This window comes from Tamandua tetradactyla, chromosome 18 (assembly GCF_023851605.1).
Source record: "Tamandua tetradactyla isolate mTamTet1 chromosome 18, mTamTet1.pri, whole genome shotgun sequence".
NCBI classification, from domain to species: Eukaryota; Metazoa; Chordata; class Mammalia; order Pilosa; family Myrmecophagidae; genus Tamandua; species Tamandua tetradactyla.
In genome coordinates this window covers 772,764-786,034 of record NC_135344.1, presented here as the reverse complement: position 1 = coordinate 786,034, position 13,271 = coordinate 772,764, and the positions used below count along the sequence as shown (strand labels likewise).

At 37.8% G+C, this 13,271-nt stretch overlaps 2 long non-coding RNA genes across 7 annotated transcripts in view; one reads left to right on the top strand and one right to left on the bottom strand.

Annotated features, from left to right (window-relative positions):
- Positions 1–13,271, bottom strand: part of LOC143661902 (uncharacterized) — a 110,469-nt gene that overhangs the window by 47,497 nt on the left and 49,701 nt on the right. The window lies entirely within an intron of this gene.
- The window catches only part of LOC143661901 (uncharacterized), a 123,885-nt gene that overhangs the window by 64,719 nt on the left and 45,895 nt on the right, over positions 1–13,271 (top strand). The window contains exon 6 of one of the 6 annotated variants that reach the window (XR_013164927.1): positions 2,189–3,742. The exons of the other annotated variants lie outside the window; for them this stretch is intronic. This is a non-coding gene — a long non-coding RNA (uncharacterized LOC143661901). Of the gene's footprint in view, positions 1–2,188; positions 3,743–13,271 lie in introns of those variants that run through there. 6 annotated transcript variants of the gene reach the window in all.

Sequence of the window (13,271 nt, the reverse complement as noted above, 5' to 3'; positions counted from 1 at the left end):
CTTAAGATTCTATTCTTCAAGACCACTCTTGGTACCAAATTGATATTAGTTAGTGCTTTCCATGGAAATAGAACCAATTGTTTCATTAAATAACAGTGTAAATATTATGAGATTTTTATAAGCATTGGTTCATAGAACTGGAGATTGGCATATCCAAATTCTATAGGGCAGGCCTGGAGCTGGAATACCAATTTAGGTCTTCATGAATTCCCCAGGAGAAACTGGTTTGCCGAAGTAAATTAGAAATCCTTCTTTCTGATTGCTGATGTTATGATTTCTCTCTTTATGCCCTTGAATTGACTGGATGAGCAGACTTCCTCACTGATGAAGGTAATCTCCTTGTTGACTGTAGGTGTAATAAGGCATTGATGCAACCAACTGATTAGTGAATTAAATCAACAAAATATCAACAGGGTAACAATCAGGACAGTGCTTGGTTGACCCAAAACTGAACACTATAACCTAAGCAAGTTGACACATGAATTTAACTGTTACCTCTGACTTTTTTCCAGTCTGTGGCTATTTAAAAATATCCAGCGAATATGCTTGTAGGTATCATTTAATAGTATTCTCCTAGCATTTAGAGATGAATACTGCCAATTTTGGGAGTCAAAAGCCAGGGCAAAAGAAACACCCATTGTCACACAACAGTTCCAGAAGGTCTAGGAAATTCTCTGACATCTGAGAGTTGTGCCTTGCTATGACCTAACAACTGGACCTGGTATAGATGAAGCCAGAATTGTTGGCCCTTCATCTCCTCTTGTTCCCCATACATCTCTGTATAGCATAGATATTACCACTTAAGGAGTGAAGAAAGGAGCCTGGTTTTCCTATTTCATCTTTAACCTTTGTGGTTTATAAGAAGACCCCACAGTCTCTCCCCATTTCTCAGTACCTCATTTCTAATTAAGCATTAGAAGGAGAAGCCAAATGAGACCAAAAATTCTGATTCCATTCCCAGATCAAATTATTCACTTGTTATATGACCATGGAACATGCATTAATCTCTAAGAATCATTTTAGCCATCTATCAATAGAAATATTATCTCCACTGTTTGCTTTTTAATGGTCTGACAGTTTGTGTGATAGAAACCATACTTATGAGAATCAGGTCTGTGATGATTAAGGTGATGACAGGATGTCCTTTCTTCTTTGTGTTGTCTCCATCACTAGTGCTGCCCCTTGGAGTCCTGGAGTCATACCTCTTTGCAAGCTCTATCACAACCTGCACATGCCTTCCAACCATTATCCAGCTACAAAGTGCCCATGATTGTCAGGGATGTGCAGGGTTCCTGTGCATCGAGTTCACACACACTAACGCTTCCTCAAGGTAGTCCCCTAAAGTCCACCTCCATCTCACCAGCTTTTTAATGAAATTGAATACTGGGAATATATTCAGAAAACAGTTTTGTGTATGATGTGTTTGTGTGTGTGCATTTTCTAGGTTAATTCTTATTATTCAGTACCTACAGGTATTCATGGTATGGCAATGTCTGTTTATGCAGCATGTCATTAGCAAGGGCAATTCCAGTATATATATCTGTTTAGACTGAGATGGCCTAGAAGACCCTCCATCCTGGCTGCCTCTATTGTGCTCTTTACCTATCTATGAGCACCCATGATGAGGAAGATCTAGAGTAGTAACTCCAGACATGTCTGATGCTGGGCCACCAGGGAAACAATCTGTGTTTCCTACACTCACAAGAAAAGGGGCAAGACCTATGGGGCAGAGCCAGAGCCAATTTAACTATCATCAAAACTTTGTATAGAAGCCCCATAGCTCTCCCCATTTCTCAGTGCCTGATTTCTAATTAAGCATTAGAAGGAGAAGCCAAAAGAGGGCCCAAAATTCTGGTTCCATTCCCAGTGGCCTTTCAACCATAATACACCAACCCAATAGTCCTGAGCTGGGCCTGGTCATGCTTTGATCATCAAATGGTGCTGAGTGATGGAGACTATAAGGTTTCCCAACAGTTTAGAACTACACTGGGAGTTTTTATTTTTTCAATTTGTACCCCTTGGCTAAAGGAGGTCCCATCAGAAAATTCTCCACTGTGGACATCAGTGAAGGACAGTTGACATTCAAATTGTTTAGAGAGGGGGTGCTTCATTTGAATCTAGAAGTTGATTTGATAGAGCTGCTTTGAGGGAAATATGACAGGGTCACAGTAAATGTGTTTTATTGTAGGTCATTGAAGATAAAGCTGAAGATGAAGGGGAGACTAGACAATGAACCTGAAAACTAAGCTGTGGAATCATAGGTTTAAATGCATTGTAGACTTAGAATGGAGTCAAGGGGTGCTGGAAGGTGCTTGAGCCTGGGATGGGTGTAAGCAGAGCTTGGCCTTAGAAAGTAACTTTCAGGGGCAGATTTGGTAATCAGCATGAACTAAGCTATACTTGGACTAAAGAAAATCCACAGATGACAAGGCTCAGAAGTCATTCATTGCAGGATCCAAGCTTTTGTCAAAGCTGAAGCAAATATTTGAGATTAAAATTTATTGAAAACACCAAGGATAAGACCTACTTCCTACCATGATGTTAAATTAACGATAATTTTGCTTCAGCCAAATGTAATGTGTCCCTGAAAAAAAACCTGGAGGAAAAACTTATATGAAGATATCTGCAATTATGCTCATTAAGCTTCAATAATGAGAAGCTCTGGGAGGATGGCAGGCTCATTTGGCCTAGGATGTATAGGTGTGTGTGCATGCTCATTTAAATTTGGGTGTGCATGCATGTCTATGTTTGAATGTGTGCTGTGTACACAGGCATTTGTGTACAAGGTGTATTCATGTGTGCATTTTTATGTAGTGGAAGATGGTAACTTCTCCTGATGCCATGAGGAGGGAGGCTAAAATCTTAGGCTCTCCTCAGCCGCTCTCTTTTGAATATCGTTGCTTTAGTCCTGAGTTACCTTCAGCAATAAGTGGCAAAGGCTGAGGCCTCTGATGTGGGTGTCAATAAACCTAAGTCAGAGTAATGCTAAAGCACTAGTGGTTGAGGAATTAGGGAAAAGAGGTTGGGTCTGATGTGTCCAACCCACGATTCACCCTCCCTTCCAAGCACCCAGGATTAGTGGATTCCAATTTAATCCAAATTCTACATATTTTGGGGTCTAGCAATAAAACACAGAAATGAATATTTCCTTGGTGCATCAGACCCTGTATATGAGTGAACACCATGTTTGGGCATGGTGCAGCCTCATGCAGACTTGGCATGCTGCAGGACCCAAATACTATTCCTTCCCATGTTCCAGAACCCATGATTCTTTAACAGAAGGCAGGGTCTGGCCTCATCCTCTCCCAGTACATTTAGACAGAAAGTGCTATGTCTGGGGATTAGGGAATGAGTTCAGGGACCCATATATGAGAAAAATGAACAACACAACTACATCAAAGATGAACAGTGATGGGACAGCATTTAACATAGAGAGCAAACATCTGGATCAAAATTGAAAACCAATACCATAATTATGTATTGATAATACACAAAAGGAAAAAGAGTTAATATTAACCGTGTGAAAAGGAAAAAACATAAGTGAAAAGAAACAAATGGAAATATAAAAAAATATTTTATTACTCTTTATGGTTATTGACTTTTATTTCTTATAGTGCATTGAAGTGAAGGAAAAAATTATGAATAGGGGTTCTTTTCATATTCTTTTATGTGTGCATTTGCTTACAGGGGATAAGGGTAAGTATGCCATATTAATGTTACAGATTCAAGCCAATATCATTATCAAGCAGCCTTCTCTGTATGATATCATATTCTATGATTTTCATCCTTTATGCATTTTTAATTTTTACCAAATTATCCATCCTTAGAGTTCAAAGTAATGTATGGTATTTTTAAAGAAGCAAAACCATGTACCTATCATGGTCCAATCCCCATTCTCCTTCTCTAGAATTATGAAGTTCTAACTTCATTGTCTGTTTAGTTTTGGTACTTATCTCATAATAATATGCATGTTGCTCTTTAATCTATCCATACACCACCAAACATCTGCAAACTTCTAATCTGAGGTCATCTTCCACACATGGTTATCATGGTTTATGTTACATTTCTAAGAACAAATATTGCCATATTGTGATACCCATTTGTTCTCTAACACCCATACAGGCTCTAACTATGTAGATGATGATCTTTAGTTTTCTTCAGAAATTGATCCGTAGGAACATGCAGCTGATGATAAGTTTTGAAAGGGTAAATTCTCTAAGGTGTATTCTGGTAAATTCTGTCTGGGCCATATCCTTGAGGTCCACTGGTATTAGTATAATTAATTTTGAGGCCACAGAGACAACTATAAGCATAAAGGTTATTGGCACATAATTTTCTTTGTTTTGATAATTCTATATGGCATTGGTATTATGGTGATGCTAGCCAAATCAGTTGCAGTGTAATTCCTCCCTTACATGATTTTTGAGGAATGCCTGTGTCTTCATGTACCTGTTTAAAGTATGTCTCTCCTCTTATCCACACTACCACTCACATCAAGATTAAGGCATAATTCATTTTCTCTGAGATATTCTTGTTTTTTATGTCTTCATAAATATCTAATATGCTAGCAGAAAAGTGGTAAATCAAGGGATTATGTTTTATAATAAATAGTAATTTAACTAAAAGATATGAATAACACAAATAATTTCATATCCCAAAAAGGTACTGACAGGGGTCAGCAAAATGGTGAGTAAGATGTCTCCACTCAGAAAACAAACAGAAAATGGCAGAACTGATTTTATCAGAATTCTGGAAATATTTCAAATTTTACAGGAACCAAGCAAGTGATGAAACAAGAAAAAAAATTTTGAAAAAATAGTTTGCTATCTTTGGTGCTTTTGCTAAGCCTTGTTCCCTATAATTCTTTGCTTGATGGCAGTTGTAAAACTGAGAAGGCCACACTTTCAGTGTTGCATCCTGATGCCTGATTCTGGAGGAAGCAGTAGCAGTCCTTATGTACAATATGCTGCACATCTCTGTTCTGGTCCAACCAATGGCTACTTGAAAGATTGATCCAAGGTGTCTGAAAGCTGCCAGAATGCAGTAGACCAGAAATGGAATGGGTTTTATAAAGGGGAATTGATCAAGTTGCAAGTTTACAGTTCTAAGGCCATGAAAATGTCCAAATTAAGGCAAATCTGTGAAAATGCCAAATTAAGACATCCAGGGAACCTTGGATCAAGAAGGCAAATGATGTTTGAGATTTCTCTTTCAACTGAAAAGTCACATGGCAACATCAGCTAACTTTCTTTCCTTAATTCCTATGTCTTCCTTGGGGGCATATCCTTCTCTCCAAAGGTCTCTGGCTGTGTGGGTTCTGTTGATTCTGGTGACTCTCAAGCTTTTTACAAAATGGATCCCTAATAAAGGGCTCCAGTAAGCAACCCCACATTGAATGGGTAGAGACACATGTCCATAAAACTATCAATCAGAAGTTACCATCCGCAATTGTGGGTCACATTTCCATGGAAACAAAAAAAACCTGCCCACCAGTATTGAATGAGGGTTGAAGGACACAGTTTTTCTAGGGTACATAATAGCTTCAAACCTGCACAATATTCTTCATTTGTTTCAAATATATTGGAATACATGAGGGTAGGTGAAGACACAGGCATTCCTCAAAAATCATGTAAGGGAGGAATTACACTGCAACTGATTTGGCTAGCATCACCATAATACCAGTGCCATACAGAATTATCAAAACAATGAAAACTATGTGCCAATAACCTTTATGCTCATAAATGCAATAGTTTTCACCAAATACTAACAAAAAAATCCAACTAGATCATTGGAAAAATTATACCTCAGAATGAAATGGATGTTATTATAGAAATGTAAAGGTGGTGTAATATAAGAAAATCACTGTAATATACCATGCTATTAGAATGAAAGATAAAAAAACAATGGAATCATTTCAACTGATACAGACATGGGATTTCACACACTCAGACAAATAGGAATAAAAGAGAACTCCACCAACATAATCAAGGGTATATAAGAGAAACCCATAAGTAGCATCACACTCAATATTAAGAGGCGAAAGCTTTCTCTAGAAGAAGGAACAAGACAATTAAATGCTAGCTAGAATAATTAGGCAAGGAAAAGAAATAAAATGCATCCAAATTGGAAAGTAAGAAGTAAAGTTATCCTTGTTCCCAGATAACATGTTTCAATAGAGATAATTCCCCAAGAATCTACAAGAAAGTTCCTAGAGCAAATAAATGAAATCAGCAAGGTTACAGGATTTAAGGTCAATAAACAAAAAGAAATGGTGTTTCTATACATCAGAGATGAACAATATGAAAAGAAAGTCAAGTCAAGAATTCCACTTACAAAAGCAACTAAAAGAATCAAATACCCAGGAAAAATTTAACCTAGAATGTAAAATACTTGTATTCAAAAACCTGTATCTATATTTGAAAGAAATTAAAGAAGACATCTGGAAAAAATATCCCATCCTGATGTTTGGAAAATTTAGTTTCATTAAGATGTCAATACTACCCTCAGTGATTTACAAATTTAATGCAATTTCACTCTAAATCCTAATAGCATCCTGTGAGGAAATAGAAAAGCTGATCATCACATTCATATGGAAGGGCACAGGACCCTGAAGAGCCAGAACAGTCTTGAAAAAGGAGTACAAATTTGAAGGAAAAAATATTTTCTGACTTCAATGCTTTACAAACCTACAGTAATCAAAACAATGTGGTACTGGCACAAAGACAAGGTATATAGATCAATGGAATAGAATTGAAAGCAAAGAAATAGGCCTATAAATCAATAGTCAATTTATTTTTAACAAGTTGACCACATCCACTTAATAAGGAAAGAAAAGTGTCCTGAACAAATGGCCCTGGGAAAACCAGACATCAACATGCAAAAAAATGAAACCACAATCCTATATTACAGAATATCCCCCCAAATTAGCACAAAATGAATCATGAACCTAAATGTAAGAGTATAAACCTCTTACGGGGGGAGAAATTGTGACCTTAAATTTGCAATAGATTCTTAGATATATGTCAGAACACAAACTACAAGATAAAAATCAGCTGAGATTCATTAAAATTAAAACTTTTTTTCATGAAAGAACACCATAAGGAGAGTGAAAGAACAAAATACTGAATGGGATGTATATTGAAAATCATATATTTAATTCTCTTATGCCATAGCCTCAGGATTTGGAGGCAGAAAAGTTGCATAGGTGGACCCGATGGGAGAGTAGGAGAGGCCAGCAGAGGACTCCCTAGAGGAGACACACTCCTGAGTGCTGGGCAGAAAACAAGGCTTCCTCCTCTCTTGGGTCAGATGAGCTCAGTGGAGTCCCTAGAGTGGCCTTATGGCTCCAGGGCTTAGGAGGAAAGGCTGACAGAGTGGCTGGTAGGGATGGGGCATTGGCATTTCTGTTTCTGTGGCTGGGGAAAGCTGATTAGGGGCAGGTGTGCACAGGGGCCATGCGGTCCTGGAATGGCAGTGTGCATGGTAAGTCAGTGTGAGTGGGGGCCCCCCAGGGACTGAGCATGGCTGGGCCTGGTGGGGCTCAGCCTCCTATGGATGTCCAACCTGCTGGAGTGTCTCAAGCCAAGGGCAGACTCATGTCCTTGGAACACACATGATGGACTGCCCGGATCCTGGGGGATGCTAGGTCTCTGCTATACCAGACCAGTAGCCATGCACTGCCAGGACTGGCTCACCACCCTCTTGTCTTCTGCCACCCTCATCCTCGGGATGTCCACAGAAACCAGGCTTCAGGCTGACAGTCTAAGGCTGGTGTCTGTGAACAGCAGTCCACAGTCTGGACCCGGCAACAGGGGCCTGCAGACCCTGACGCCCTGCAAGGTTCCGCAAATTAGCCTCCGGAGATGCCTGGCCTCAGCAGCGTGGGTCAAAGTCATACCACACTGAAGGCATTTGATCTCCCCTGATTGCAGAAGGTAAGCAGGGTTGGGACTGGCTAGTGCTTGAATGAGAGACCAACTGAGAATACCCAGCGCTGTAGCTTTTGCTGGCTGTGTGTATCTCAGGTTTTTAAATTTATTTTATGTTGAACCACGCTTGCACTGCTAGAATAAAACCCAGTGGGCCATAGTGCATAATTCTTTCAATAGGCTGTCAGATTTGATTCATAAGCACTTTGGTTGAGTGTTTTTGCATACATAGTCATTAGAGTGGTTGTTCTGTAATTTTCTTGCAGTACCTATAGCAGACTTTGATATTAGGGTGATGTTAGCTTCATTGAATGAGTTAGTGTGTCCTCAAGTTTTTGGAATAGTTTGAACAGAATCGATACGAATTCTTATCAGAATAGGTTGGTAAAATTTTCTTTATGGGGATACTTTTTATTACTAATCAAATTTCTTTACATGTGATTGGTTTAATGTGGTTTTCTATTTGTTTTCAAGTTAGTATAGTTTGTGTGTTTCTAGGAAATTGCTGATTTCATATAAGTTGCCTAGTTTGTCGGTAAAGGTGGTTAATAACTTATGATCATTTTTATTGACCCCCATCTCATTTCTGATATTATTTGCTTCTCTCTTTTTGTCTCTGCTAGTCTACCTAATGATTTGTCTATTTTATTATTCTTCTCAAAGATTTTATTGATTCTCTCTATTGTTCTTTTGTTCTCCATTTCCTTTATTTCCACTCTAATCTTTGTTATTCCTTTTCTTATGCAGGATTAGTTTGCTGTTCTTTCTTTAATTTCCTCAGTTAATGTGTGAATTTAGGGCTGTACATTTCCCTGTCAGTACTTCCTTTACAGTATCCCATAAGTTTTGATACACTGTTATCTCATTTCCATTTTTCTCAATGCATTTTCTAATTTTTCTTGCAATTTTTTCTTTGATCAACTGTCTAAGATCATTTGGTTTAGCTGCCATATATTTCTACATTTTCGTGTTCTTAGTCTGTTTTTAATTTCCAGCTTCATTCCATTATGATCAGAGAAAGTGCTTTGTATAACTTCAAACTTTTAAAATTGTTTAAGTCCTGTTTTGTGCCCCAGCATATTGTCTATCCTGGACAATGTTCTGCAAGCACTTGAGAAGATTGTATATCCTGTTATTTTGGGGTACAATGTTCTACATGTGTCTTTTAGGTCTAGTCATCTTATTTAGACTCTCTGTTTCCTTATTGATCCCCTGTTTAAATGCTCTATCTATTGGAGAGAGTGGTGTGTTGAAGTCTTCCACTATTATGGTGGAGTTGTCTATTACTGTGTTCAGTTTTGCCAGTGTTTACCTCATGCACTTCGGGGCAACTTGACAAGGAACATAAATATCTATGATTGTTATTTCTTCTTCGTGAATTGCCTCTTTTACTAACGTATTAACCTAATACTAACATATTAAGAGGTAAACTTCTTGTAACATTTTTGTATGTAAAGTCTATATTGTCTGATAATTAGCACAGTTTGCCCAGCATTTTTTTGGTTGGTTATAGTGTCCGTGAAATAACTTGTTCCATCCTTTTAATTTCAGTCTATTTTTATCTTTGGGTATAAAATGAGTCTCTTATAAACAGCATGTACATGGATTTTATTTTGAAATTTTTGCTGCCAATCTGTGTCTTTTGAATGTGGAGTATGGGCCATTAACATTCAAAGTTATTACTCTGAAAGCAGTTCTTACTTCAAACTTCTTATATTTGTTTTTTAGTTGTCAAATATATATTTTCTCTCTTTGCATCCTTTTAGTTACCCTTACTATCATTCAATTCTGTACTTTCCTCTAGGCCTGTGTTTCTTGTCCTTTCTTTTCAGCTGGTGAAACTCTCTTTAATAGTTTTCATTGAACTTGTCTCTTATTAAGAACATTCTCAGCTTCTGGTTCTCTGTTAATATTTTTAAAAAGGACAGCTTTACTGGACAGAGAATTCTTGACTGACAATTTTTCTCTTCCAGTATCTTAAATTATGTTGCATGACTGCATTCTCTATTGGGCTATGATAAGAAATCAGTACTTAGTCTCATTTGGCTTTCCTTGTATGTGGTGAATCACTTTTCTCTTGCTGATTTCAGAATTTTCTCTTTCTCTTTGAGATTTGACAGCATGATCAGTAAGTGCCTTAGAGTTGGTCTATTCAGAATTGCTCTGTTTGGGTTGGTTGGACTTCTTGAATTTGCATATTTATGTCCTTTATAAAGATCAGGAAATTTTTCAGTCATTACTTCTTCAAATATCCTTCCTGGAACTTTTCATTTCTCTTCACTTTCTGGGACATGCATTGATGTGTGTATTTGTATATTTTGTATTGTCAATCTGTTCCCTGAGACCTTCCTCACATTTTTCTATTTTTCTCTCCATTTATTTTCTTTCTGTTTGAATTCACTTGCTTCATTTCTAGCTCAATGATTCTCAGTTTTGCCTCTTCAAATCTATTGTTGTGTAGGTTCAGTGTATTTTAAATTTCATCCATAGTATATTTTATTTCCATAATGTTTTTTATTTTTCTGTGCACTTTTTCATATTCTTTTGTGCTCTTTTACTGTCTACTCAATATACTTAATTTCTCCATACACATTTTTCTTCATCTCTTTGCATTCCTTAAGGAGCTTTGTTTGAACAGCTTTGAGTAGTTGTAATAGATTCTTTGTCTCCTCTGACTCTTTGATTTTTCACTTTGGGACATGTCTTCTAGATTTTTAGTGTGCCTTGTGAATTTTTGCCATGTCTGGTCATCTGATCATCTTGATGGCTTTACTCTGAAGGTTGGCTTCTCTCTTTTGTCTAGGATTCACTTATTGCCTGGGTTTGCATTAGGGCACTGCTTTATCAGTTTGATCATCAGTATTTCTAAGCCAAATCAGGACTGGTTTCCCATGCTCGGGTTGTAGACCAGCATTGCTGGCCTTGTGGTATCTGGAGAGTCTCTGAAAAGTCTTGCAGATTTCCCCTGCACCTTCCAGCCCCCAGGTTTTTTGGTTATTTATCATGCTCAGAAGCCATTTAGCTTCTGGAGCCCTCCTGCTTCTGACAGGTAGGGGCTGAATCTGTAGATTTCCTATCCTTTCACTTTGCTGGCCAAATTCTGGCTCTGTACTTGCAGTAAAGGACTCCAAAAGTTGCCACAATCTGCAGCCATCCCCAGGCAAGGATTGGAATGCCTGCTGGTATCTTCCTCATAGGTGGGGGTTGGGTACTAGGACCCATGGCTGGAATTAAAGTCTCTGTCCCCATTTCTTCAGATTCTTCATCTTTAACTGACCTGGGCCTTGAAATGTCTTCCCTTGTCCCTTAGCACCTCAAAAAGTTGCTTTGGATACTTTCTGCCTGGCTACTTGTTGCTTTCTGGAGAAAACTAGGTTCTGCCTTTCCCTCTCTAATCCTCTAATCCTCCTTTGGAAATTCTTACTTCCCTTTTTAATTCTGCACTCCTCAGCAGTTTGAGACTGGCTGTGGGTCCCTGAGGGCTTGTGTATGTCAGCCTGGATGTAGGCTGGGATCTGTCTCACATCTGTGAGAGGTCTTATAGTCTGTGTCCCCCAGTGGGAGGAGTACTGGCAGCTACCTCTGCACAATGTATGAGTTGCATGGGACCAAGTAAGAGGGAGGAGAGAAGACGGGCTTCTTGGCAGAATTTCCTACCTGATATTTTTCTCTTTCTTTGAGTCAGTGTTCATGAGATCCTTCTCCAGCCTTCACTTTTTTTCAGAGTTCTGAATAAGTGAGATTGAACCCCTTTGCAGTGAGCATCTAGGGAGAGGTTTCAAGTAGTTGTCCTGCATCACCATGTTCTACCCAGTATTGACTTTTAAATGATGTGGTTAACATTGTTACTTATTTAAATGTTTCCATTATTTCTTTGTGATATTACTGGTTATATGGTTTACAATCTACCTGTTCAAAAGAACTTAAGGAGGCTTAATAATTCTTTTTGCTATAGTTTCATGTCTTTTGAACCTGTTTCCACAAAATTAACTTTTATTGGACAAATCTCTATGAGATGTGCCTGAAAAAATTGCATTGATTTTAAATGCAAATGATTGTTTTTTTAATTTAAAAACATTTTACATACCTTAATTTTGGTAACATGTACATCATAACTTTCCCTCCTCTTAGCCACCTTCAAGTATACAATTCAATGGTGTTAATTATATTCACAATGTTTTACCATTATCACCATCATTTAACAAAAGAATCTTTTTTTTTTTTTTAATTTGGCTGTAATGGAGTATTCCAAGATGGTGGCTTTTCTGATATGTGGTTTCCAAATATTGTCTCCCATTGTGTAGGCTGCCTTTTTACTTTCTTGACAAATTTCTTTGATGCACAAAACTGTTTAATTTTGAGGCATTCCCATTTATCTTTTTCTTTCTTCAATGCTCATGCTTTGGGTGTAAGATCTAAGAAACCACCTCCTATTACAAGGTTTATATTTCCCTATATTTTCTTCTAAAAATTTTATGGTGTTAGCTCTAATGTTTAGGTCTTTGATCCATTTTGAGTTAATTTCTGTATAAGTTATGAGATAGGGATCATTCTTTTGCATATGAATATAGTTTGCATATCTAGTCACTATCATTGTACCCTCTAGACATTCCTAAAATACATGATCTCAGTTTTTATCATCTACATTTCCTTCTGGTTTCATATGTACCCACAGCCCTTTCTTTCTTTTTCACTGCCCTCCCCCCTCTACATGGGACATGATTTCCAAAGGTGTAAATCTCCCTGGCCACACAGGATAGAAATCCTGGGATGAGCTGAGGCACAGCATTAATGGACTGAGAAAACATTCTCAACCAATAGTTGGAAGAGAGAATTGAGACAAAATAGAGTGTCAGTAGCTGAGAGATTTCAGAGTTGAGAGGTCATTGTGGAGACTGTTTTTGCACATTATGTAGATATCCTCTTTTTAGTTTATGGTGTATTAGAGTGGCTAGAGGGAAGTACCTGAAACTTTATAGCTGTGCTCCAGTAGCTATGTTTCTTGAAGATGCTTTTATAATGATATAGCTTTTGCAATTTGACTGTGGAATTGTGAAAACCTGTGTCTGATGCTCCTCTTATCTACAATATGGACAGATAAGTAAAAAATGGATAAGAAACAAAGAAATAATGAGGGGGAAAGGTTAAATTAAACTGAGTAGATTGAAATACTAGTAGTCAATGAGAGGGAGGGGTAAGGAGTATGGGATGTATGAGATTTTTTCTTTTTTATTTCTTTTGCTGGAGATATGCAAATGTTAAAAAAATTGCCATGGTGATGGATATACAATATTGTGATGATATTGTGAGCCATCGATTGTAACCATGTCAAGAATGTTTGTA